This window comes from Sapajus apella, unplaced genomic scaffold (genome assembly GCF_009761245.1).
Source record: "Sapajus apella isolate SASKATOON/1434 unplaced genomic scaffold, GSC_monkey_1.0 scaffold2, whole genome shotgun sequence".
Taxonomy (NCBI): Eukaryota; Metazoa; Chordata; class Mammalia; order Primates; family Cebidae; genus Sapajus; species Sapajus apella.
In genome coordinates, this window is record NW_022436942.1 from 79,081,385 (window position 1) to 79,105,680 (window position 24,296).

General features: G+C 41.3%; 1 protein-coding gene and 1 pseudogene across 4 annotated transcripts in view; both read right to left on the reverse strand.

The window, feature by feature from the left end:
- Nucleotides 1–24,296, reverse strand: part of SPPL3 (signal peptide peptidase like 3) — a 155,080-nt gene that overhangs the window by 57,066 nt on the left and 73,718 nt on the right. The gene's annotated exons all lie outside the window — the stretch shown is intronic.
- On the reverse strand, nucleotides 1,121–3,042 carry LOC116525800 (annotated as a pseudogene). Its single transcript, XR_004257832.1, has one exon. The product of XR_004257832.1 is annotated as an RNA-binding motif protein, X chromosome-like (transcript).

A 24,296-nucleotide genomic window follows, 5' to 3' on the forward strand; every position in this document is an offset into this window, starting at 1 on the left:
GCCTCAGCCTCCTGTGTAGCTGGGACTACAGGTGAATGGCACCATGCCCAGCTAATTTTTTGTGTTTTTAGTGGAGACAGGGTTTCACCATGTTAACCAGGATGGTCTCAATTTCCTGACCTCATGATCTGCCGCCTTGGCCTCCCAAAGTGCTGGGTGCCATGAGCCACCACGTCCGGCCAATTCAACACATCTAAAAATCAAACCATTCTCTCCATCATCCTGCAGTATCTAATGTCTGTTACAAGCTCCAACTAGAATAAATGCCTCTGGTCACTGTTCCATCCTCTCTTATGTATCACCACATCATGATGACCGTACTAGGTACTGGCACTCCATGATAAAGACTCAGCCCCTACCACCCACCAAGAATTGCCTAATAGGGAGACAAAAGAAGTAAACAAGTTACCAAATTAAGCCATGGCACAAACAGGTGTAGGAACTCAGCATGGAGGCCTATGTGACAGTGCGACCTGCTGGGAGATCACAAAGTAGTCAAACAGTTCAGTTGAGGTAGAGAGGAGAGAGCAAGAGAGAGCATAAGTGCAAGAGACAGAAAGAAAAAGCAAGAGCTAGAGCGTATTTCCACAAAGGTGTCTGTGAGAGATGGAGAGTATGTGTGTGGTGTGGGTAGGGATGGATGGGGGGAGAGGAGGACAGAGAACCAAAGGAAGAAAGGCCAGTTCACATAGGGCTACCAAACCTGGGGATCTGCCTGTATTTGTTGTCTTCACTGGTATCTCCTTGACACACTGTGCCTTCTCTCCCCAACACTCTATGGAATTTGTTCTCCCCAAGACCATCAACAATCCTATTGTTGCTTAATCTAATAACACTTCAGTCAATATCTTAACTTGATATCCCCCTGCTTGCAGGAGCTGTCAGCTGCAGCCACTTTCTTTTCCTGAAACAATTTTAACCCAGCTCCCATGACATCCTACTGGATTTCTTCCCTGCTCTCTGCACCTAACCTTCTCCTTTTCCTCTGCCCATCAGGGTTCTGTCATCAGTTTTGTTTTTTTTTGTTGTTGTTTTGGCCAAACTTTTTATTTAGTATTCTGTAGTTGTTTAACACACACTTAAATGGTCTTACTGGGGGAGGGGAAAGGGGAGGTCCTTGCAGATTCCCAAGGAAATGTCAGAAGGGCAAAATGGCCAGCATTATCCATTTGCATTTTTGGGTTTACTGGGTGATTATTTCCTTACACAGGCATCTGATTTCAGGTTTTTCATACTGAGATCATGGAGGTTTTAGTTGGAAGACACCCTGAAATCTTATGAGTAGCATACCCCAACCACCCTCTAACAGCTAGTTTGTTTGTATAGGCAGAATGATTCATCTCTCCATTTTAGATGGCTAGATGTCTTGTGGAAGATCTTAGAATTGCTTGCCTCACTTACTGGGAAAAATCATATAGGAAGTGGCCTTTAGGGACACTTTAACTTGGAAAGTTACAACACTAGTACAACAAGTCTTAACACATTTAACATTTGCTTGTTGAAAAGCAATGTCATAAAGTCAAATAATATTAAACACGTTTTACTTTTTTCCTCACAAGAACATAAAAATTATGGAGGGGAACTTAACAGTGAATTTAAAAAAGGTAACGCAATTTTGCTTTTTAGTAGTCCTTGGGTAGTTATGACAGAATAGTTTCCACTTTTTGTTTGTTTCTTTGAACTGAGATTTTGGTCCAAAGTTTTGTTTGTTTCTAGTATCTGCTTCTGTCTCCCCCTCTATCAGATAGGCTTCCTCCACGGCCACCACCTCTTGGTGCTCCGCGGCTTGAACTGCTGTAGGAATCACGTGGAGGAGGGTACCCCCTTTCCATAGAAGGGGGAAGCCCTCTTTCTTGTCTGCCAACCCGATCACGACCACTTGAGTAGAGATCACTTCGGCTGCTTGAGTAACTGCTCGACTTCCACCATATCCATCACGTGAGCTGCTGTCATCATCATAGCGACTGCTTCCACCATAAGATGGTGGGGGCCCTCGTGTAGGTGGAGCACTACGTGAGTTACCATAGCTCTCATATGAGTCTCTGTAGGAACCTCCACTTGGATGATCTGAATAGTCATGATCACGACCATATCCATCTCTATCGCTATAGCCTCTTGATGGATAGTCATCACGTGAACTGGAATGCCCACAGTCACGGTAAATATAATCTCATGGTGGTGGTGCATAATCTCTTGTATCACAAGAACTTGGGTAATCTCTGCTGCAATAGCTGTGTTTAGTAGAATTTGTCCCCATCATCTCTTGGGGACAAATAAACATCTCTACGAGAAGGCAGCGGTTCTCTTCGAGGTGGACCTCCATAACTATCTCTTACATGTGATACCGGAGCTCTTCTTTCCATTCCACTGCTGCTGTGAACTGGTCCTGAAGGTGCAGATCTCTTAGGAGGAGGACCCCCACTTCTTGGTGGTGGTCCTCTTTTTACTGGGAGTGGTCCCCTGGAAAAACTCATGCTAAAATTCATGGAATATCCACCGTCATCCATGTGTCCTTCCCATGAGGGAGGTCCCCTGGTTCCTCCACTTCCTCCTCTTCCACCTCTAAGACCTCTTGGAGGGCCTCTACTTCTTGGAGGTGGAGGTGGCCCACGTCTACCACTTTCAAATGATGGTTTGGTGGCTTGTTCCACGTTGATGGCTTTTCCATCTAATGACTTTCCATTCATGTCTCTGGCTGCATCCTTAGCGTCTGCTGGGCTTTCAAAGGTGACAAAAGCAAATCCTCTTGATTTGTTGGTTTCACGGTCTTTCATCAAGAGTACTTCCACTATTCGTCCATATTTGCCAAATATTGCTTCAAGAGCTTTCTCATTTGTTTCCGTATTAAGCCCACCAATGAAGGGCTTTCCTGGGCAATCTGCTTCAACCATTTTTTTTTTTTTGGTCGGTAAGTCGGAGGGGTGACAATGGGTTCAAGCTCCAACGAGCTTGCCGAGAGGGGCTTCCTAGCAGCTTACCACCAAAAGCGGCTGCCGAGTCCAAGTACCGAAACACGAAGCCGCTAGCACTACTGTGTAACGAGGAGTTCTTTTTACTTCTTACTCCACACCTCATCTCTGGGTGATAATACTTTCATGTCTTTGGTTATCATCTATATAGGCTGATGATTTCCTCTTCCAAGCAGTAACAGCAATCTTTTATTGAGTAATGTGCCTAGCACTGTCCTAAGTGCTTTTCATTATGATATCCATTTTGTACAGATGAAAAAACTGAAATACAGTGGGGTGAATTAACCTATTTTACTACAGTCACTGTGTTTCGTTTGTATAATTTACTCTATCACAAAGAAATTTACAAGAATTTAAAAGAATGAAAAATTGTTAGGAAGAAGAAAGTTGAAGACCTATATATCACACAATCACCTGTATTAAAAATGGGAATATTTCAAATTTCTGTGTGATTTGAGTTTTTAAAATAACATTAAAAACCTTTTTAATGGAACACAGGATTCTGGTGGACACGTTAGCAAAAGAGACAAAGAAGTGTTCGTGATGTCTGATCTGGCTATATTTTTCACTTATACCAAATACCAAAACCTTGTGTTCTTCAGTTAGGTACAGAATTTAACAAATACTACTATGGAATAAGTTTTATAGTAGAATTTACTTTTCAAAGAGCCCAATTTAAATACAATGGTTTTCTTAAACTTTTTCTTTTCTTTTTTTTTTTTTTTTTTTGAGACAGGGTCTCACTCTGTCACCCAGGCAGGAGTGCAGTGGCATGTTCACACCTCACTGCAGCCTTGACCTCCTTGGGCTTAAGTGATCCTTCCACCTCACCCTCCCAAGTAGCTGGGGCCATAGGCACATGGCACCACACCAGGCTAATTTTTTTGTTTGTTTGTAATTCTTGCAGAGATAGGGTTTCACCATATTGCCTAGGCTGGTCTTGAACTCCTAGGCTCAAGTTATCCTTCAGCCTTGGCTTCCCAGCGTGGTGGGATTACAGGCATGAACCAAGCCTGGCATTCTTAAACTTTTGACATTGTTTTTCACACAAGAAACAGTCACAAACTCCCATGCTCTATTCACTTGAAAAGACAATTTAAGAACATTTAAGAAGCTACTTTAACAACACATTTCTAGAAAGCTTAATTACAGATGGAATGGGACAAATGTTCAAGGATAGACATTCCCCCATCCCCAGTCCCTCTTCTCAGTGTGCCTTTCCTTATATGACGCTACCTTAAGTCTACTGGATAGTCATTACATTTAGAAACACAAATGAAATCTTAATTACTAACATCTTAAATTCATTCAAATAAAAAAAAAGAGAGAGAGAGATCCAAGCTTACATGAGGTCAGTTTGATCCAGAACAATTTTCACAAACTTTAATTCATTAAATCCAAAGTAATAAGGTTTTACTAGATTAATAATTGAAAAGCTATACAATCCAGTCAATTATTTAGTTGGGAAAAACAAGTGTAACACACTAAAAAGGAGATTATGGCAAAAGCAGCTCCAATTCAGTTAAATGAATTTGTTATCCAACAGACCTGATATATTCAGAGAAAAATTTTCCTGTGGGTTATGAAACACTAAAGAACATCTGTTTCTTGAGTACCTCAAAGGAGTTTAGCTTGGTAGAGAGAAAAGAGAGTGGAGGCGAAAAAGAATAAAGGTCATGATCTTAACCCTCCAGGAACAGGGCACAGGTACACAAAAATATCAACAGGAGCAAGTGTCGCTTGTCTTATGGAAGAGTGGAATTTCAGAGAGATTAACTGCAAGGTCAGCTTCTGCTTACAGAGGTGTTAAATTACGGTGTAGCTGAAGTCAAGGTTTGTCAGCAGGATTTGATTTGCTGGAGTTTTAATGTCAACTGAAAACATTACTTTTATTCACTAGTAGAGTAAAAATCGTAAGAGTGATATAATATTTTTGGAAAATTAATCAGGCAGAAATATTCAGTGTAGATAAAGTGGGCAGAAGATACTAGAATCAAGGAGAACAAGTAAGATTCTTAAGATAGTCTAGGCACGAAGTGATAAAGTCTAGGTTAGTAAGAAGTGGAAGGAGGAGGTGCTATAGTCACAAACTATATTTTGAAAGCATTAATGGGACCTCTCTTTGTCCAGTGTGTCTATCTCCAATGACACATTCGCGGGATAGAGAATGAAAGCAGGGCAAAAGTCAAAATTTCCACGGGTTATGACTAACTCAAACCGAGACCTACCTACCTACCTTGCCTACTAACAGTGGTGGATTATCCGGGCACCAAAATCCCAATTTAGGCACCCTATGTAGCAGAGGCTGTTAGAAGTCACAACTTGAGGCAGAACCCTTGACACAGATCACCACCACCTGGCCTAAAGCTTACGTAACAGCAAGCCCTAACAGCACCACCAATCAGCAATATCCAGGCACTCTACCTTCCTAATATGGAACTGAGGTGCTCAGCTGTCTTTTCACTTTAGAAGACCTATCCCATTTTTTCCTCCTTCAAACCTCATCTCCCAGAGCCTCCACTCTATACTGGACTGGGTTCTCTCTTTGATAGTAAAACATTTCCTCTCAGCACTCAATCTTTGGTTTCATTCTCCCAAACAGCTGCCTCTGTTATAAGGAAATAAGGAGTTACTACAGGGAGAGATGAGAGCTGGGAAAAGATCATTTCGGGGATACAACAAGAAACAGTTAAATGCGGAGAACATGTGCTGAGCAAACTGGGGCAGCAAGATACAAGAAAGCTGCCCAAGGTTAAATGGACAGAAAGTGACAGAAACAGAATGTGAATAAGTATGGCTCCAACAGACCACGCTTCTATTACACCACATTACCCCTCCCAACATCAGCACAAGAACATGAGGGCTGAGAGTAGGCTATTTGATTTAACAGAGATTACAAGTGATCTTCTACAGTAGTTTCAAACAGAATTGTGGGTAAAGAGAAAGTGGGAATAGTGAGTTTATGTAATTTTCTATAGAAGCTAAACAGAAGATAGGAGAGAAATTGAATGGCAATGTGAAAGGTCAACAGAGTGACTTTGTTTACGGGTTTTTAAGGATGGTGGGGGGTGGGGGACTTCTTCCATTCTGAAGACAGGAAAAATAGACATTCTTTTTTTTTTTTTGAGACGGAGTTTCGCTCTTGTTACCCAGGCTGGAGTGCAATGGCGCGATCTCGGCTCACCGCAACCTCTGCCTCCTGGGCTCAGGCAATTCTCCTGCCTCAACCTCCTGAGTAGCTAGGATTACAGGCACGTGCCACCATGCCCAGCTAATTTTTTGTATTTTTAGTAGAGACGGGGTTTCACCATGTTGACCAGGATGGTCTCGATCTCTTGACCTCGTGATCCACCCGCCTCGGCCTCCCAAAGTGCTGGGATTACAGGCTTGAGCCACCGCGCCCGGCCAAAATAGACATTCTTAGAGAGGAAAAGATAAATGATAACCAGAGGAGGAGGAAAATGACAATGCAGGCAAGATTCTACAGAAAACAAAAAGGATTGGCTTTAGAAAGGAGAAACAACACCTTCTCTACTGAGACCAGAAAGGTTGGATAAGCAATAACAAGCTGAAGCAGAGGATGAGGTTTTATTAACGTACTCATGCCAGCAGGTCTCAATCATCTCCATATAACAAGATGCAGAGTTAGTTATTGAGTATGACGTGAAGAAGCTATGTTCGGTAGGTTCAAAGAAAAGGGAAGACTCAAAAGTATCCTAAGCTGAAATGTCCTTAAATTCAAGAATTGGTTTCATGAAATAATCACCTACTTTAGTAAAATCAGTAAGACAGAAATTCTCTATATTGAGTTAACATATAAAAAGGATGCCTGTGATTCCAGCACCCCATCTCTACTAAAAATACAAAAAAATTAGCCGGGCATAGTGGCAGGCACCTGTAATCCCAGCTAGTCAGGAGACTAAGGCAGGAGAATCGCTTAAACTTGGGCGGCAGAAGTTACAGTGAGTCAAGATCACACCACTGCACTCCAGCATGGGCAACAAAGGGAGACTCCATCTCGGGGGGGGAAAAAAAAAAAAAAGAGAGACACTTAAATTCCTTTCAAAGAATAATGACTATCTAAGCACTGTGGAAATGAGCCAAAATCCAAAGAAAGACATCAAGAGTTGGGCAAGATAAACTACGGAAGGTTTCTCAGAAGACTGGTTGAAAAAAAAAGCACATATTTTAAGCACAAAAAAATGGCACATATAATGGTAAGAAGCTGGAAATGTCCCAAATTAGGCCAGCTTGAGAAGGAGCAACACCTAAGACAATAAAGAGAACAAGGCTAACAAAACGTGCAGAACAGACAAAAGTGCCTTGTGATACAGAATAGTTAAGGACACAGCCTCTGCAGCAAATCCTGACTCTGTCCTTTGCAAACCATGTGACCTTGGGCAAGCTAGCCTCTCTAGTGTTCAATGTTCTTACCTGTAAAATGAGGATGATGATATGTATCTTACAAGGTTAAGCCCTCAATGAACGTTACCTTTTTGTGTGTGTGTGTCATGCAGTCTCGTTCTGTTGCCCAGGCTAGAGTGCACCAGCGTGATCTTGGCTCACTGCAACCTCCGCCTCCCTAGTTCAAGTGATTCTCCTGCCTCAGCCTCCCAAGTAGCTGAGATTACAGGCACCTGCCACCATGCCCCATTAATTATTTTAGTAGAGATAGGGTTTCACCATGTTGCTCAGGTTGGTCTTAAACTCCTGACCTCAAGTAATCCGTCCACCTTGGCCTCCCAAAAGTGTTGGGATTACAGGTGAAAGCCACCACCCCCAGCCTCAATGAATGTGATCTAGTAGGCAGTGTTAATAACAAGTTACGTTACTATGGTCATGGGACTCACTATAAATTCTTCAACCGAGGAATGAGTCAATGAGAAGAGTAAGGAAAATTATTTTAATAATTCTACAGGTGAGACTGACTTCAGAATCTGTGCAGGATTCTAGTTGCAGCATGTTAAACATGGCTACCACTCATCAACTCAATATAAAAGGTAATTTGTTGTGCAACAGTCATGTAATGCAAGTGCCACAACCCCTTGAAAAAGACTTTGTTGCTGCTTTTCCCTGATTTTATAAATACATGTTTACACTAAAGTCGTATTTAAAGTCCAAGTTCCCCCCTCATCCATCCTCATTTGGAAAGCAGGCCAACTTCTTTACAGGAGGCCAGCATTAAAGTGCTTTGATTACACTAAAGATTTAGTGACTCAGAGGGAATAGAAATGGTTAAGACAAAGGTAGTCATGGCTGGGCTAATGTCTTAAAGCAAACATAAAGATGCCAATAGGCAAACATCTAGAAAACTTTAGTATCGATAAAGAAAATTCTTAGTGTTTCCCAAGCAGATTCTACAAAACAAAAGTTCCTTCAGCAACTTAAAAGCAATGATGGACAAGTAGGTTTGGTAAGTGCTTAGCTAAGCACAATTAATTTCACTACTTGACTTTTTTCTGGCTTAGAGAGCTTCATGAAGCTCATAATATATTTTCCCACGAAAGTTATCCTTTTTCTCTTCCTCTTTTATCTTATAGCATTTAACAGGTCTTATGTCCCATAGCACATACTTTGGAAGCTTTTTTCTTTTTGAGACAGAGTCTCACTCTGACACCCAGGCTGGAGTACAGTGGCACAATCTCGGCTCACTGCCACCTCTGCCTCCCAGGTTCAAGAGATTCTCCTGCCTCAGCCTCCTGAGTAGGTAGATTATAGGCATGCACCAGCATGCCTAGCTAATTTTTTTGTATTTTTAGTAGAAATGGGGTTTAGTAAAAATGTTGCCCAGGCTACTCTCGAACTCTTGACCTCAAGTAATCCGCCCATCTTGGCCTCCCAAAGTGTTGGGATTACAGGCCTCTTTATCCAAAAACTAAACGTAAATAACAACCACAATAACAGTAAATATTTGTTAAATATTCATTATGTGCCCAGTGCCATGATATGAAACTTTATCGCCCTCTGAGATAGGTAACTTTTATTATCCCTAATTTATATATGAGGAAATAGATGAACAGAGACAGGAGAAACCTGTTCAGTGGTAAGAGTCTCTCTGTGCAAACTCTCTCCAAAGAGCAGACACTCAGCTGTCTGGAGAAGATTCTTCTGGCCTTAGCAACAACAAGAATATTTAATATTCTTGTTTTTCCAAAGCATATACAAAGGATCAATGACTAAGGTCTTTGATCTCTAGCTTCCCTTTCGCTTCTCTAAAAAGACTGACATCAATGTCTTGGAGTTTTCATCTAAGTTTTCACCTGGAGTCCTGCTGTCCTGTCCAGGACTCCAGGAGGGGAAAAAAACACCAATAGAAACTGAAATAAAAATGAGATGCCCTGGGTGATTTATGAATTTTCTAATTAATCCTAACAAAATTGAGACATTCATAAAATGAGTATCAAAATTTTAAAGTCATACATTGGAAAAGATTATTGTTATTTGGTAGCTATAAAGGGTGCTGGACTCTATCCTCCTCCCTTTCTGCCAAGCCTGAGAATGTTTTCAGAGGAAATTTGAAAACTAGCAGGAGTCAAATTCTTGGTTAGAGTTTAAATCACAGTATTTTGAAAGTGTGGGTTTTAAAGATTTTTCCAACTTCTGTTTTCCCCTATACAGGGGGACCACAAACACCCAAACAAAAGTTATCTGAACTTTTGTACATAACAAACATGAGAAATAAGGGAACTAATCCTTTAAAAACTATCCAAGTAGCCAGACAAAGCTTATCTGAAAGGCCTGTGAGACCAAGAAATATAACTGCTACCATAATAACAGGAGCAATAATAATGGCGAATACTTTGGGGGCTCTTACTGCGTTGCCAGACATTGTACAAGCTGTTTACATTTTTCTCATTTCATCTTTTCAACATCTCCCTAAGAAACATACTTTTACCACCAGCTCTAGAGATGAGGATACTAAACCAGAGACAGATTAACTGATTTGGCCAAGGTCACAGAGCTTCACAGCTTCAAGGAAGAAGAACTAGCATTCCAACCCAGGCAGTCTGGTTCTAGATCCAAAGGTCATGCTCTAAACTGTTTTACAACACTCCCTATCTCAACTTGCCTTGTGCCCCCAGCCTCAGCTGGGATCATTAAGTTGTATCATGAATCAAAATGCAACCTCCAAGAGCTAACGGTAAACACCGTAAGTGAACCATTTTCCAGACTGGCCCATAAAAGCAAGTTTCAAATAATTTTTTTTTTTTTTTTTTGAGACAAGTCTCACTCTGTTGCCCAGGCTGGAGTGCAAAGGTGCCATCTTGGCTCACTGCACCCTCCACCTCCCGGGTTCAAGTGATTCTCCTGCCTTGGCCTCCCAAGAAGCTGGGACTACAGGTACACACCTATCTAATGTTTGTATTTTTAGTAGAGATGGGGTTTTGCCATGTTGGCCAGGCTGGTCTTGAATTCCTCACCTCAAGTGATCTGCCTTTCTCGGCCTCCCAAAGTGTTGAGATTACAGGCATGAGCCATCATGCCCAGCCTAAGTTTCAAAGAATTTAAAAGGATTGATATTATACAAAATATGCTCTTCAACTACAGTGGAATTAAATTAGAAATCACCTAAAGGAAAATCTGTGAAATCCCCAAATATGTGGAAATTAAACACACTTCTAAATAACCCATGGGTCAAATAAGAGATCACATGGAAAATTAGAAAATATCTTGAATCGAATGAGTATGAAAACAAAACATATCAAAATATGTGGAAGACAGCTAAAGCAATGTTTACAGAAGCAAATCTACAGTATTAACTGATTGTATTGGAAGATGAAAAAAGGTTTAAAAATCAACTAAGTTTTCACCTTAAACTGGAAAAAAAGAGCAAACTAAACTCAAAGCAAACAGAAGGAAGTAATACAGCACAGAAATCAATGAGACTGAAAACTAAAAAATTCCTTTCTGCACAAATCAATCAGCTAGTTCTAAAATTTGTATGAAGGCAAAGGAAGTAGAATAGCTAAAGCAATTTTGGGGGAAAAAAGTTGGAGGATTCACATTAACTGATTTAAAGACTTACTACTATAAAATATAAAACTACAGTATTTATAGTACGAATTACTGAAGAATACACATACTGTTCAACAGAACACAGATTCCAAAAATTCTTAAATTTATAACCAATGAATTTCTAACAAAAGTGTCAAGAGGAAAAAAACATTTTTTGTTTGTTTCAGAGATGGATTCTTGCTCTGTTGCTCAGACTGGGGTGCAGTGGTGTGATCACAGCTCATTGCAAGTTCAAACTCCCGGGCTCAACCAATCATCTGCCTCAGCATCCTGAGTTGCTGGGACTACAAGTGTGTGCCACCACTCCTGGCTAAGATTTTTCATATTCATTTTTTGTAGAGATGGGGGTCTCCCTATGTTGCCCAGGCTGGTCTTGAGCTCCTGGGCTCAAGTGATCCTCCTGGCTCAGCCTCCCAAAGTTCAGGGAGTAGAGGCATGAGTTACTGGGCCCAGACTAGGAATAGTCTTTTCAACAAATAGTGTTTGAACAACTGGATGTATATATGCAAAACAAACAACCTCACATTGTATGCAAAAACAGATCATAAGCTTGAATGTGAAAGTGAAATCCATAAAGCTTCAATAATAATTGCTCTTTGGCGGGGCATGGTGGCTCACAACTGTAATCCCAGTAGTCTGGGAGGCCAAAGCAGGCAAATCACTTGAGGTCAGAGTTCAAGACCAGCCTGGAGACGTGGCCGATGTGGCAAAACCCCGTCTCTACTAAAAACACAAAAATTAGCTGGGCATGGTGGCACACACCTGCAGTCCCAGCTACTCTGGAGGCTGAGGCAGGGGAACTGCTTGAACCCGGCGGGGTGGGGGGGGGGGGTTGCAGTGAGCTGAGATTGCACCACTGCACTCCAGCCTGGGTGACAGAGAGAGACTGTGTCTCAAAAAAACAAACAAAAAAACCCTCTCTTTGAAAGAGACTGTGAAGAAAATGAAAACACAAGACATGGACTGGGAGAAAATTCTGCAAAATATGGATCAAAGGCCGGGTGTGGTGGCTCATGCCTGTAATCCCAGTACTTTGGGAGGCCAAGGTGGGCGGATCACCTGAGGTCAGGAGTTCAAGACCAGCCTGGCCAAGATGGTGAAACCCCGTCTTTATAAAAAAAAAAAAAGCAGAAGAAGAACAAAAAAACTGGGGCTGGTTGTGGTGGCTCACGCCTGTAATCCTAGCACTTTGAAAGGCCAAGGCAGGTAGATCATGGGGTCAGGAGTTTGAGACCAGCCTGCCCAAGATGGTGAAACCCGTCTCTATTAAAAATACAAAAATTAGCTGAGGGTGGTGTCAGGTACCTGTAATCCCAGCTACTAGGCAGGCTGAGGCAGAAGAACCCAGGAGGTGGAGGTTGCAGTGAGCTGAGATCGCACCACTGCACTCTAGCCTGGGTGACAGAGCAAGACACTATCTCAAAAAAATAAAATAAAACCAAACAACAACAACAAATCTCACCCCAAAAAAAAACAGTTTAGCATTTCATACGAAATTGCTCATAACATATGACCCAAGAGAAACACAAACGTATGTCCCCACAAAGTCCTGAATGTGAATGTTTATAAGCAGCTTTATTCAGAATTGCCAAAAGCTGGAAACCCACGTGGATCCACTGATGAATGGATAAACAAACTGTGGTATCCTTATGCAATGTAGTACTTACTAGTCAGCAATAAAAAGTATGAACTACTGATAAATGCAATATGGATGAATTTCAAATGAACGATGCTAAGTAAAAGAAACCAAACTTGGTCGGGCGCAGTAGCTCACGCCTGTAATCCCAGTACTTTGGGAGGCTGAGGCGGGCTGATCACCTGAAGTCAGGAGTTTAAGACCAGCCTGGCCAACATGGTAAAACCCCATCTCTACTAAAAATACAGAAGAAAAAAAAAAAAGCCGGGCGTGGTGGCGTGTGCCTGTAGTCCCAGCTGCTTAGAAGGCTGAGGTAGGAGAACGTTTGAACCCAGGAGGCGGAGGTTGCAATGAGCCGAGATTGTGCCACTGCACTCCAGCCTGGGTTACAAAGTGAGACTCTGTTAAAAAAGAAAAAAAAAGGCCATACTCAAAAGATTACAAACATGATCCCATTTAAATGACATTCTGGAAAAAGGTAAAAAAGGAGAAAAAACAGTTCTGTTTCCAGGGGCAGGGGTGAGAGGAGGGACTGACTACAAAAGGCATGAGGAAACTTTCTGGGGTGATGGAAATGTTCTATTTCTTGATTGTGGTGGCTGGTGTGTGTACTTCCAAAGTCACTGAACTGCAGCCCTTAGAATAAATTTTGGCTGGGCGCTGTGGCTCACACCTGTAATCCTAGCACTTTGGGGGACCGAGATGGGTTGATTACCTGAGGTCAGGAGTTTGAGACCAGCCTGACCAACATGGCGAAACCCTGTCTCTACTAAAAATACAAAAATTACACCTGGGCGTGGTGGTGCGCGCCTGTAATCCCAGCTACTAGGGAGGCTGAGGCAACAGAATAACTTCAACTTGGGAGACAGAGGTTGCAATGAGCTGAAATCACACTGATGTACTCCAGCCTGGGCAACAAAAGCGAAACTCCGTCTCTAAATAAATAAATAAATAAATAAATTTCACTGTTCACAAATTCCACTTTTAAAAATCTGACTTTAGTATCCCAGTCAAAAGACAGATGATTGCTGGTACTGGAGTGAAAGTCATGGTAGTTGTGAGAAGTTATCTGATCTCAGATATATTAATATTTGGAAGATACATCTACAGGATTTCCTGATAGACTGAACACAGAGCATGAGAGAAAGAGAAGCCAAAGATGACTACTATGTTTTTGGACCAAGCAACTGGAAGAATGAAACACCATCAGCTGAAATGAGAGGACAGATGGAGATGGGAGGGGGGTTGCGGGGTGTACATGCGTATGTTGGGGAGGGAATGGGTGATGGGGAATTTAGTTCTAAGCTTCATCTGGTATAAAACAGAAATAATCCCATTACTTATCTCAGTTTTTTTTGGGGGGGGTGTAAACATCACTGCATTCCTTCATTTCAGTTAGAAGTCCTATCAGGCAGACTTCGTTATGACCCTAGAAGGAAGCCCGGCCATCATGTAATTCTGCTTACTGTAGCTTGATGGGTACGACAGTTAATTTTACGTATCAAGTTGACTGAGCTAAGAAATGCCCAGCTATCTGGTTTTACATTATTTCTGTTTACTGCCTATTTCTGTGTGTGAGAGTGTTTCTGGAGGGGATCAGCAGTGAGGTGGAAACTGAGTTCAGCAGATGATCCTCCCCAGTGTGGGTGGGCATCATCCAATCCACTGAGGGCCTGAACAGAACAAAAAGGTGGAGGAAGGGCACATTCACTCCCTCTCTGCTTGAGCTGAAACATTTATCTTCTGTCCTTGGACATCCCCACTCCTGATTCTTAGACTTTCAGACTCAGATCAGGACTCATACCATTGGCTCTCTGGCTCTCAGGCCTTTGGACTTGGACTGAATTTCACCACTGGCGTTCTAGGTTCTTTAGCTTGCAGATGGTGGGGCTTCGCAGCCTCTATCACTGCCCGAGCCAATTCCTCTACAAATCTCCTCTTATATACGTATCATATATACCCTATTGGTTCTGTTTATCTGGAAAACCCTAATACAATGGGGCCCCCAGCACTCATCCCAAACTAAGCATGTTTCCTTTTACAAAAGGAGAAAATGTCCACTCTTCATAGCTCCTTTAATCAGTTCCCATTCAAACTCTAAAAGAAATTTCTCCAAATTTATATTTCTATATTTCACTTTGTATGATCACTGTTTATGCCACTGCTTATGTGAAGGAGAGGTTAGATACCTTGGGAATTCATGTCTCAGCCACTTGTATCTCTAATACGGCTTTTCCTTCCTACTGTGGAGTTTGTCATTTCCACCAATAGCTGTGTGCTTAATAAAAACAAAACGAATTGCTTCTCTTCTCCCATCTCTTTAAGACCTCTGTTCCCCTGTAGTTCTGTGGTGGTTCCTAATCCTTTTCGCAGAGGCTCTCCATTCTCTCCTTTACGTTGTCATTTTAATCTGGGAGTTGAGAGAAATAATCTGGTAATCACCACCCCCTCACCCCACTACCACCAAAGAAGTCACTACGAATTCCCACTGAAAGCTTTTTGTTCTAAAGGGAGAGCCAGTCCTGTTCCTACTGCAGTACTGTCACCTAGAAACCAAAATTCTCAGCTGACATAACATTTCAGAGCTAATCTAATTCCTAGGAAACTACTCACCTCAGTTCGAAACATAAAAAACCAGCTGCAGCTCTCGCCTTTATATCACCAATCTGAAATCTCAAACTGTAAATTCATAATAGCAATTGTAACAGCTTATTTTTATTGAGTTTTTCATATGTGTGGGATATTGTGCTATATAACTGCTTTAACTAAATCAGCTCACTTAATAAAATAACCCTGTGACAAAATTACATTATTATTTTTTGAGATGGAGTCTCACTCTGTCATCAGGCTGGAGTGCAGTGGCACGATCTCAGCTCACTGCAATGTCTGACTCCTTGGTTCAAGTGATTGTCCTGCCTTGGCCCCCTGAGTACCTGGATTACAGGCAGGCACCACCACACCCAGCTAATTTTTTTCTTTTGTAAAGATGGGGTTTCACCATGCTGGCTAAGATGGTTTCATTCTCCTGACCTCGTGATCCACTCACCTCGGAAACACAGGACACCTTAGAGCTAAACAAGAAGCAATACTTAGGCTGTGTACCATGGAGTATGACATTCAGTTAATCCCCCAAGAATTATGAGAGATTGGTTTTGCCTTATATTATTTCTGATTATTAAAAAAAGAGAAAGAAAAATATAGGTGTGCCGCCTCTTAAAGAAAATGAGCTATTTGGAATGAGTGAAATTCTTTTTATTTTACCTGGAAATCCTTATATCCAAGGAAGGACCCAAGGTTGCCCTCACAGCAGGTTCAAAGCCCACTATACAATACAGGCGGCCTGTTTCCATACTGCAGCTTAGTATCAGAGATTTCAGTTGAACAGGAAGACTCTTTAAAAGCAGCAAGTGTGTTAGACAAATGTTTTACTGAGCACTTCCAAAGCAGAAGAGACTATTTTAGGCACTATATCAGCATTATGGGGATCTGGTGATAACTCACTGCTTCTGAGTCAAGATTACAATCTAAGTAATAAGATATGCATACAATAACTTTAAATGCACTACAAAGAAATCTAAATTTCAATAAAGGAACATAAGTGCTATAGGAGTTCTGAGGAAGAAAGATTGCTTCCAACGAAGGAGGTCAAATTAGCCTCTTCTGAAGAGGTAAAATTTGAATTATTCTTGAAGAATCTGAAAATGTGAAATCCATCAGAAAGAATAAGATTCAGAAGCAAATGGTACAATAGTAACTATAGCATAATGACAAAGAAGCGTGGGCCATGTGTTAAGCATTGGAGCTTACTTGGAGCATGGGTACCAGAAAGGGAATAGAGGAAAACAGCGTTGGCCAGAGAGGTTAAATGCGACTCAGGCCTTAAAAATGAGAGAGCCAGATAGAAAACTAACCTAATATTCTAGGGAGAATGTCTGAGTCAAGGCAGGTACCAGAAACATTTTAAGTAGAATGGACAGCATTTGGGAATGACTAGTATAAAGAGCAAGAGACAGGTAGGAATGAAGCTGTGTAAATGAGAGGATGGTAGTAGCTTAATAAAAACATGAAACAAGCCAGGTGCAGTGGCTCATGCCTGTAATTCCAGCCCTCTGGGAAGCTGAAGTGGGAGGGTCACTTGAGGCCAGGAGTTGGAGACCAGCCTGGGCAACATAGTGAGACTCTATCTCTACCCCCGCCCCCCCCCCAAAAAAAAGGAAAAAGAGAAAGAAACAAAGGAAGAAAAACAGATGCATATAAAGTAGGGAGAAAAAAGGAGAGTTGTTGAGTTTTAAAATGTGTGTGTGTGTGTGAGGGAGAGAGGGGGAGGGAGAGAGAGAGAGAGAGAGAGAGAGAGAGAGAGAGAGAGAGAGTGTGAGAGTGTGTGTGTGTGTGTGTGTGTGTGTGCGCGCGCGCGTGTGTTGAGCTTCAGGTGACAAGAGTATTTAAGTGGTGAGATCCATTTTTAATTTATATAACTGAAGTGGGCTGCAAATGTGGGGCTACAGCTCAAAACTGAGATCTCATCTTGACATACACACATGAAGCTGACTGTGGGTCTGCATAGTACTGACCTTTGAAGACTCAGAATAAACATGCAACCAGGATGACATACTTTCACCTGTGTTCTACCTTAATCCTGATGAAGCAACCTTGTGAGATAAATATTACCATTTCCTGAAATTACAGTATTTGGCCTGTAAGTTCTTCCTAGTCAACGAGTTCACAGTTAGAACTAGTTTTATGTTAACCACATCTGCTGAATACAGAGAAAAGGAAACCACCACAGATGGAATTTTAAGTCTTCAGTTCATAACAGACAACCGAGATAGAATGAGAATCTTTCAGTTCATTTTTACTCCTTGTAGCCGCCTGACCCTTCAGCACAATCATGGGCTAATCAGTTCCCGCCAACTATGCTCCTGGTTAACAAGTGGGCAATGGAGTTGTAAAATGGATCAGTGGTCCATGAAGTCTGTTTGGTTGTCCCCAACAGGGGTTGAAGTGGGCTGTGAGTAGGGGTGGTTGAGGGGACTCAGCCCTCTGAAGCACCCTTTGAGAGACTGCCCAGAAGAGAGACAGAGGCCATGAACAGCTTCGATGTAAACACCTTCATATTTGGGAGGTGGGAAGCAGAGGAGAACCATGGGTGCTGCCAAATAGGAGATGTTAGAAATGTTTGCTAAAACAAAGGAAGGCATTTTCTCTCCCCTGTCGAGGTGATACTCCTTAGAGGGAGTCTTGCTCTGTTGCCAGGCTGCAGTGCAGCAGCTCGATCTTGGCTCACTGCAACCTCTACCTCCCGGGTCAAGCTATTCCCCTGCCTCAGCCTCCCGAGTAGCTGGGACTACAGGTGCACACCACCACACCCGGCTAGTTTTTTTTTTGTATTTTAGTAGAGACGGGGTTTCACTATGTTGGCCAGGATGGTCTCGATCTCCTGACATCGTGATCCGCCCGCCTTGGTCTCCCAAAGTGCTGGGATTACAGGCATGAGCCACCACGCCCAGCCTCCTTCTGCAATCTTACACTCATTCTCCTTTTCTTTCAGAGTAAACAGAGATCAGTTGTGCTATTTTCACTATTATTATCAAAACCAGTAAATGAAAGTCCTATACTACTCTAGTTTAACCAAAGCTAAAAATGACCTTTGTGTTTCCCTTTCTGTATTCTTTTCATTAACAATGATAAAACAAGCGTTCCTAACTGTGTGCACATAGTAGGTAAAATGTGCCAGAACTATACAATAATCTTTCAAATGGTCACATGAAATCTGATACATCTTATACAAACTAAGCCTCCAATTAATAATTGAAACATGTCTGAACTATTAAGATAATATTTTAGAAAAGGAAAAGAAACAGTACAAATCTATTTTATGAGGGTGAAAAATGAGGTCAGGCAGCTTAGTCTGTTGTCTGTAACATTCTCACCTCATTTTGAAACTCTTCTACGTTAATCACCTTGATATTATACTTTAGCTCTCTGCATACATCGCATTTGTCCTGTCAGCCACAGTCTCCTGGAAAATAGGAACCCTGTCCTTATACTGATGTCTAACAATATGCTCCACAGACAGAGAATGCATGGTAAATGTTTGTGAAATCAGTTATCACTCAGAAAGAAAGGCAGGAAAAAAGCTCTTAGCCAAATAACGTAATTCTAAACTCAGGGTGAAAAAATTCATTTTATTTTTGAAACCACACCTACCCTTAACCATCCTCATGATTTATGAAATACTCTCTAGGCACGCAGCCCTTGCTGGGCAATAATTCTTTAGCTATTCTCCTTTCAGAAATCTAGGAAAGCTTACTCGTTACAGTCATAGATGTTAAACATCTATGTATGTATGTTACATATAGTTATAGATGTTCAAGAATTCTGCGAATGAAGTCTAAGATCTAGCCTCTGACCCACTGTGCTGTCACTCTTAAAATGAAGGAAGTTTAACATTTTTATAGTCAGAAAAACCTGAAAAGAAAAAGTTTTACTGATTTCATTTCCTCAGTTGAAAAATTCTCTTTTCGCTCTAAAAGATGTCTCCTATGTTGACAGTACCTTGAAAAACAACATCTTTATTCCTTAATATAAAAAGCTTAATGTAAAGACAGAAATCTGTGTGGTCTCTCCAAGTCAGTATTATAGAATTCTGGCACTACATATACAAGCCCCTGCTATTTTAGGATCACAAGAAACAGCTAGCCTGGGAAAATAAGAGAGGTGAACCATTTCTAACATCTTAACAGCCACTTCAAGCAACCCCTTGTTCTGCAAATACCACAGACCCCTTGGGAATCCTTAGATTTGGTTGATAACTTGAACTCTGGCAACTTGCCTTGCAACAGAACTGCTCTGTTTGAAATGGGCGTTAGCAGCAGAAAACTGTAACCATATCACATTCTCCTCCGTACTTTATATGAAATTCAAATAAATTCACATTTCAAAAATGAAGTAAGGTAGCATTTACAACAAATCCAGGCAGACCCATGTGCCATCATTTCTGTAACTCTGGAGTGTGCGCTCCATGGTCTGCAAAGCTGGCCACTAACAATGCCTCTCATCTCTGCATACATCTGCTACTCCTCCCACCAAGAAGGGGAGTCTATTTCCCCTCCCCTTGAATCTGGGCTATCCTTACAACTTTTCTCTAACTAAAAGACTGCTACAGAAAGCAGGCTGTGCCAGTTTCAGCCCTAGACTGAAAAGACATCCAGCAGGTTCCACTTTTGCATTCTTGGCACCCAAAGCTGGCATGTAAGGAAGTCCAGGCTCTCCTGTTGGGAAAAAGGCCCAGCAGAAGACAACTACAAAAGAGAGAGGTTGTGGGGAGGATCACAGACACCTCAACCAAAAGCCAGTACCAAGGCTCTAAGCATGTGAATGAAATCATCTTGAATCCTTCGGTGCTGGTAGAGTCTGGCAGACGACACACGGGACAAAGACAATGCACCCCAACTGAGCCCTGCCCAACTGCAGATCCAAAGAATCATGAGCAAATATAACATTTCTGGAAGAACAAAACTTTAAAATGGTAAACAGATTAGTGGCTGCCAGGGATTAGGGACCACAGTGAGAATGGAGGGTTAGCACTGGGAAGGTATGGGGTACGCTTACAAAAGGACAACCCAAGGGATTTTAGTGTTAGTTCCATTCACTATCTTGACTGTGGTGGTGCATACAGAAACATAGGCAGGTGATAAAACTGTACACATCTTAATATGCACACACGTGCATATACGAGCGAGCACAGGTAACACAGGTATCTGAACAACATCAATGGGTTGTATCAATGCTAACATCCTGGTTATGCTGTTAGAGTTTTGCAAAATGCTGCCTATTGGGAGAAACAGGCAAAGAGTACATGAGATCTCTCTGAATTGCTTTTTTTTTGTAACTGCATGTGAACCTATGTTAATAAAAATTTCAAAATGGTTACATTATGCTACTAGGTTTTGAGTTAGTCTGTTTTACAGCAATAGATAATACATAACTGATACAGAGCAGTAATATTTTAATGTAACTTGTTAGCTCAGACTTATAAGAAAAGACTAACTGGCTGCATATCTGTTGTTAGCAAGTGCTAGCTATATTACTAATGTGGTACATTATTTTTGCTACTTTATTTGCATTTGACCAAACAGCTCTCAATCACAAGCAATAATTGTCCCTTCAACTGGCTAGAGGGAAATGTGAAGAGACAAAAGGCAGCTATGAAAAAGGTTAATATTGTCAAAGACATATTTTCCTCACTTTTGAACAACTCTGAAATTGGAGCGCATTTTATAACTGCATTTTTTTCTTAGTGGTACAAAAATAATGTTAAATCAACAGTCTACAATTAGCTGAAAAACATGATATTAAAATCTTAGTTCTGCCTGAATCCTAACTGGTATTTAGCTGCATTTCAAGGCATAAAAGATTTCTGAATTTTCTATAATGCCTTTTAGCACCATATTTGTACTTAACTCTTTACATCATACAGCAACTTTCTATTTATTATCAGACGACAGTGTGATTCCTAGAAGTCAATATATAACTTCAACTACCATAATTTTTTAGGCAATTAAAAACACTCACCTAAAACAGAAAAAACAAAAACTACAATATGGCAGAGACTGCAAACTTCCTTTCTACATTTATTCTCCCTCTCCTTTTTGGTAAAATAATCCTTTTTAAAATAATGCGTTTCCAACCTTTCCTGCAGCTATTTTATACAAACACACACACACGCGTGTACCTGCACACACGACTAGGGCCTAAATTCTGACAATATCACAATGGTATAGCCTCTACTGTCTAGGACTTACAATAAAGATTCCTTAAAGGAAAGCAGGCTCTTGTCCCTTGAATATAGAAATGACAGATGGAGCTCAACCAGCCACATTGAACCATGGGGGAACACATTAAGAACAGTGTTTTAGCAGGCTAGAAGCAGCATAGATCCCTAATGACAATGAGGCATGGCACTATACCAGTATACCTACTTCTAGCCACATTTTAGAGGAGAGAAATGAACTACTTTGTTTAAGCCACCGTTATCCTGAGTTTGTATTACACATAGTTAAAACTAATCCTAACTAATACATATGGCTTCTAACAGAGTTATATAAAATGTATTCCATGGAATCGTTAGTTTTTCAAAATATCCTTTTCTTGGGGAAGAGTGCCGTAGTTTAATTAGCATCAGCAGGTAAAACACCATGTTATCTATTAAAACCTATATTCCTCAAAGTCTACAAAATCAGAAACTCTCAAAAATGAAAAGACAAACTTACAATTCCTTCTAGGGATGCTGCATACAATGTTCCTTAGGTTACTTAGATGTTTCTGAATGTGATTTTAAATGCCCACCCTTTCATTAACTCTATATTCCAGTATTATAAGCTCCTTGTAAGACCTGATATAGTCTTGTAAGACCTTAACTAGTTTGCTAGATTTTAGAGAAAGAATAGGAATAAGACTTTGTTAACAATTTAAGACTGACTAGAAGAAAGGATTTCAGACCTTTTTACAACTTACACAAGAGGAAAGTATACTAAGCAGGATGGGTGCAGTGGCTCAGGCCTGTAATCCCAGCACTTTGGGGGTGGATGATCTGAGATCAGGAGTTTAAGACCAGACTAAGCAACATGGTGAAAACCTGTCTACTAGAAATACAAAAAATAATTAGCCAGGCATGGTGGTGCAGGCCTGTGATCCCAGCTACTTGGGAGGCTGAGGCAGGAGAATCGCTTGAATTTGGGAGGCTGAGGTTGTAGTGAGCTGAGGTGGCACCACTGCACTCCAGCCTGGGTGACAGAGTGAGACTCGGTCTCAAAACAACAACAACAAAAAAAGACAGAGGCTGAGGCAGAAGAATTGCTTGAACCTGGGAAGCAGCAGAGGCTGCAGTGAGCCGAGATCATGCCATTGCACTTCACCCTGGAAAACAAGAGTGAAACTCCATCTCAGAAGAAAAAAGGTAAAAAAAAATTACTAAGCAATTTAGCAAATGTCTTCAGACATTGAGATAAAAGGTACTGAACACAGTACTACCATGGTTGCTTTCTCAGAAACAGCAGTAAATAAAAAATTTATTAATTTAGTTTGAACATTATTAGTGGTTTAAATCAGATTGTTAAAATATGCCTGTAATCCCAGCTACTTGGTAGGCTAAGGTTGAAGGTTCGCTTGGGCCCAGGAGTTCAAGGCTGCAATAAGCCGTGATTGCATCACTGCACTCCAGCCTGGGTGACAGAGTGAAAGCCTGTCTCAGGGTAAATAAACACATAATAAAAATGTAAAAAGTTAAAAGTACCCAATTATACTCTTCTACAATCCTCATTTACTAAGGAGAAATCTGTTTCTGTCACACATAATTTTCTTTTTTTTTTTTTTGAGACGGAGTTTCACTCATGTTACCCAGGCTGGAGTGCAATGGCGCGATCTCGGCTCACCGCAACCTCCGCCTCCTGGGTTCAGGCAATTCTCCTGCCTCAGCCTCCTGAGTAGCTGGGATTACAGGCACGCACCACCATGCCCAGCTAATTTTTTGTAGTTTAGTAGAGACGGGGTTTCACCATGTTGACCAGAATGGTCTCGATCTCTTGACCTCGTGATCCACCCGCCTCGGCCTCCCAAAGTGCTGGGATTACAGGCTTGAGCCACCGCGCCCGGCCTTTGTCACACATAATTTTCTATACCTTTATTCCTATAATTCATATAGCTATGGAGATTATCATTCCTAATTGCTCACTCATTAGAAGGACACAGACGTGTTTACTGCTGTGTGACTTTGCAATGCGCCCCATTGTGGAAACTGCATATTCCCTGGGCCCATGGATACAGGGCTTGGCCATATTATTTACTTTGGCCAATAAAATTAGGAGGAAGTATCAGTGTGCCAGTCCAAGCTGCAGTCTTAAGGGACACTGCATGTTTCTACTCATCCCTCTTATACTCCAGGGATTCTGTATAAGTGCATGTAACCACATGCCCAGATAGCCACTGCCTCTCAGCCTACGTTCCAGAATAAAAATTTATGAAACAGACCTGAACCTGGCCAGATGTTTTAAGCCCAGCCTGGCCCAGCTGAGTAAAGCCTGTGTCAGTGGATCTGTATCAACCTGCAGATCTATAAGAATGAAAATAAATTGTTGTTGGTTATAATTCACTGAGATTTTGAGGTTGTGTGATATGCAGCAGAAAAATATTAAGACCAGCAGTGATACAAGGAGAGTTACTAAACTGGATAATTCATATGGTACATATTAAGTAGAAACTCAACGCCTATCTGCATTCTTCTCACTGTTGCCCGAAGGAGAATGTTTAAGCTACTCTTATGTACTCTTTTGCCCTGTTCCTTATTAGAATTAGCTGGATGAGACACAGAGATACTGCCTCAGACAAAACTCAGGTTGCACTAAAAACCCAACCCTTTTATCAAGCAAGGGACTATCAGCAAGCAAAAATAAAACATTCTTAACTACGACAGGTATCTCTAGTACTAAAACTCAGACACCATGATTATAACAGCTCACACTTACTACTTAAACAAAGAAACTGTCTTAAAGCTATAAAATGCTTTACCAAAACAAGTAAGAATAAAATGACGCAGACATATAAAGGATTGTTATGAAAGGCTAGAAAAAAAATTGGTCTCCTGAAAGACGAGCTATCCGAATTCAGTAAGTTATCAG